Source organism: Caretta caretta, chromosome 13 (assembly GCF_965140235.1).
Source record: "Caretta caretta isolate rCarCar2 chromosome 13, rCarCar1.hap1, whole genome shotgun sequence".
Classification (NCBI taxonomy): domain Eukaryota; kingdom Metazoa; phylum Chordata; order Testudines; family Cheloniidae; genus Caretta; species Caretta caretta.
In genome coordinates, this window is record NC_134218.1 from 33,093,742 (window position 1) to 33,098,096 (window position 4,355).

The 4,355-nt window shown below is 45.9% G+C and overlaps 1 pseudogene; it reads right to left on the minus strand.

Annotated features, from left to right (window-relative positions):
• Positions 1-2,383: 2,383 nt before the first annotated feature.
• Positions 2,384-3,146, minus strand: LOC142068737 (olfactory receptor 11A1-like; annotated as a pseudogene).
• Between the last annotated feature and the right edge of the window lie 1,209 nt (positions 3,147-4,355).

The window sequence follows — 4,355 nt, forward strand, 5'->3', positions numbered from 1 at the left end:
TCAGAGTGGGGAAGGAACCTTGACACAGCCAAACTGCATTTCCTGTTGAAAAAGCATTGTGATGGACAGTTCCCAAGCAACTTGCTCTGTTTGCTACGCTCCTCCACTCACATAGCAGAATATCTTGTTTTCATGAGAGAGTCGACTACAAATCCTGTTCGCAGTCCAGCCACTTATCAGATATCTTCATCCTTCCTAATGCACAGCTTTGATTGACTTCTCTTCCTGGCAGCTTTCTCTCCATTCTTAATTTAAATAATATCCCTCTATATTTTGTTTTAGAAACTCCTAAGCTAGAGGTTGATTTCCCTCTCTTTCTGGGAGGGGCTCTTCTGTTGGTACTTGCTTTCTCCACAGATTTTTAAACCTCTCATCTCCAGCATCTTCTCATTCAGGCAATAGGACATGACAACCTGCAACCTCGTGTCACCCACTCTTCCCTTTTAGTTGTCTCCTCATTTCAGTGACAGCTACTGAAGAAGAGTTTGAGTTCAGCTCTCTCCCTTCCCAGTATAACCCACTATAACCAAGGAACTCTTCGGCCTCCCCACCGGGGGTACCGCTTTTGCCAACACACCCACCCACCCCCTTTCAAATGGCCCAAGTTAAACACGGTGATAGGCCACGAACGAACAGCATTCTGCTTCCATTTCAGCAACGAGACAGCACTATTCCCAAGGATTTGTTCTTAACAGACGTGCGGTCATCTAGGGACACGACCTACTAATGGGCTAGAAGATGCATTTCAAATGTGTGGCCGCATGGTCCTTGCAAACAAACACTGGCTTGGGTATCTGGAGAGCTGCGTTCTGTTCCCAGCTCTGCTATCTGATGTTGGGTCTCTGTTTCCCCTTGCGCCTCTCAGTCGGGGATTTTCAGTTCCCTCCTATGAAAATCCCAGGTTAGAGCCATGCGAGTACCAAAGTGGTTAACAAAGAGGAGGATTTCTCATCTGTCTCCTCCGAATTCGCTACCAGCTCCAGAAGCTAATGAGGAGCGGCTCTGCGGGAGCCCCAGGTTAAATGTCAGCAGCACTCCATTGCCCCCTCCTTTTACTGCCTGACGTGTACCTGGCTGCTCATCTCTCTCCCCTTCGGACAGCACTTTCCGCTGCTGCTACATCAGCTTTGTTTCCTTCCCCGACTAGTGACTTTTGCTAAGCAGCAGCCTCCACCTAACTGGCCATCCCTTGTCCTGGGGCCCAGGCAAACTCTCTCCCCTCCTTCAGATCCCTCTTCCAAATGCATTTCTTCCCCCGCGATCCCTCAGTCAGTAACTCTGTCAGGAATGCCCTTGAGATACTAACATAGTTCAGAAAGAGAGAGAAAGAGAGAAAGGCACTGGACTTCCTATGGTACCAGTCAGGCACTACCTTAATCTGTTCATTCCTTCCACACTCCATCTGTCTCCGTGGTCTGCTGTTACCTGCCCCACCAACTTCTCTTGTCTCAGTTCAAATAGGGAGATCTTTTCTGCATGGACCATGGGCCTCAGGTCTGCACCTAAGAGTTAGGTTGACCTAGCTACACTGCTCAGGACTGGTGATAGCACTTGGTTGTTGTCCTTGTCAGACAACCCATCAACGTTGCCCTGGCTGGAGACTCCCCCTCCAGAGGAAGAAATCTCCAGGTGTTTCTCTGGCCGGTTTCAGATCTCTGTGCTCTGTGACGAGCGACCATTTGAATGGTCATTGGGCCAAAGAGAGAGTGTGTGGATTCATAACCTGGTAGTTAGCGCTTTCACCTGGGAGGTGGGAAAACCACGTGTAAGTCCCTGGTCCAATGATTATTTAATTATTTTAACAAAGTGGAAGATTTTGACAGGAGAGATGGGGACACATCCTGCCCCTTGCCCCCACCCCAAGCCCCCTAAGCAGCACCCTAACCACTCAGCTGAGAGATGGGAGTCCAAGTTCAAATCCATTATCCGCATCAGGCAGAGTGTGGAATGACCCTGGGCCTCCCACATCCCTGGTGAGTACACTAACCCAGTGGTTCCAGGTCTTCCAGGAGGGACATCGACTCATCTAGAGATTTGCCATGTTTTACGACAGCTTACATAAAAAATCATTAGCAAAGTCAGTACAAACTAATATTTCATACAGCCAATGCCTTGTTTATACCGTTCTGTGCACTTTACACTGAAATGGAAGTACAAGATTTATATTCCAATTGATTTATTTTATAATTGTATGGTAAAAATCAGAAAGTCAGCAATTTTTTTAAATTAGAGAGTGCTGTGACACTTTTGTATTTTTATGTCTGATTTTTACAAGCAAGAAGTTTTTAAGTGAGGCTAAATTAGAGGGTATGCCAGGTAAATCAGACTCCTGAAAGGAATTTACTGACTGCTTTTCTTAGGGCCTTTTTTACCTCCTTGTTCCTCAGGCTGTAGATGAATGGATTGAACAGGGGCGTCAGGATGGTGTAGAAGATGGAGAACACTTTGTTCAGGTCTTGCAGTGTCTTAGTTTTGGGGAGGACATAAACAATGATCAGGGTCCCATAGAAAGTTGTAATCACAATGAGGTGAGAGGAGCAGGTGGAAAAGGCCTTTTGCCGCCCGGTGGTGGAAGGGATTCTCAGGATGGAGGTGATGATACAAATGTAAGATGTTACAGTTAGTAGAGATGGGGGCAGTGAACATACACCCGCCAGGACAACACCCAAAAGCTTTAGCAGACGGGTGTCGCTGCAGGAGAGGTCTATCACTGGGGTTAAGTCACAAAAGAAGTGATCAATGTTACCGGGGCCACAGAAAGGCAGTTGTGACATCAAAGAAGTTGTTATGGTAACAGGCAAAAACCCATTTATCCAAGACCCAGCTGCTAGCAGGACACAGAATCTGCCATTCATACGGGCTCCATAGTACAGTGGTTTGCATATTGCTAAATACCGATCATAAGACATTGCAGCTAAGAGATAACATTCTGTGGCTCCAAATAAACCAAACAAATAATATTGTGTGAGGCAGCGCTGGACAGAAATGGTTCTGTCCCCCGTCAGGAGACTGGCCAGCAGCCTGGGCAGGATGGCGGAGGTGTAGCACGTCTCCAAGCAGGACAAGTTCCCCAGGAAGAAATACATGGGAGTGTGCAAGTGCTGATCAGTTACAATGAGTGTAATGATGAGGATGTTCCCTACCATGCTCAAAATGTAGATCACTGAAAAAGGAAGAAAGAGAAGAATTTGCAGCTCATGGAGATCCCCAAATCCCAGTAGAATGAATTCTCTAGCCGTTTTGTTGCTCCAGACTGGACCGGCCATAGGTAGTAGTTAAAGAAAATCCCACATCCCCTGAAAGAGAACATAAAAATATATTTGAAGATTAATACATCAGCAGCAAATAATGCCATAAGATTCTTTTTTTTAATGTCTTCTGCTGGTCACTAGAGGAATGCAACCCAAGCTGTAAACTGACAGACAACTCAATGTCTGTAACAGATTTTTGATCTCCAAGAACAGCAGCTTAAAGACACTGTCGTTCTAGATGGACGCTGAGTTTATGACACCAAATATCAGGCTAGGTATTCATCCGGTACAGAAGTACAGGTTATATCGGCTGGAGAACTGCATGGAAAGCACCGGAAGTCCTTTTTATTACTGACCTTGGCACAGAAAGCGGGAATGTGCTAATAAAGTTTGCGGATGACATGAAGCTGGGAGGTATTGCCAATACAGAGAGGGACCGGGATATCAGACAGGAAGATCTGGATGACCTTGTAAACTGGCGTAATAGTAAAAGGAAGAACTTTAATTGTGAAAAGTGCAAGGTCATGCATTTAGGGATTAATAACAAGAATTTCTGTTACAAACTGGGGACGCATCACTTGGAAGTAACAGAGGAGGAGAAGGACCTCAGAGTATTGGTTGATCACAGGATGACTGTGAGCCGCCAATGTGATACGGCCATGAAAAAAGCTAATGCGGTCTTGGGATGCATCAGGCGAGGTGTTTCCAGTAGAGCTAAGGGGGTGTTAGTTGTACCGTTATACCGTTACCGTTATACAAGGTACTGGTGAGACCTCATCTGGAATACTGTGTGTAGTTCTGGACTCCAATGTTTAAGAAGGATGAACTCAAACTGGAACAGGTACAGAGAAGGGCTACTTGGATGATCCGAGGAATGGAAAACCTGTCCTATGAAAGGAGACTCAATGAACTTGGCTTGTTTAGCCTAACTAAAAGAAGGCTGAGAGGCGATATGACTGCTATCTCTAAATATATCAGAGGGATAAATACCGGAGAGGGAGAGGAATTATTTAAGCTCAGTACATAAGTCAGGGGTTTGTTACAGGAGTTGGTGGGTGAGATTCCGTGGCCTGCGTTGTGCAGGAGGTTAGACTAGACGATCAT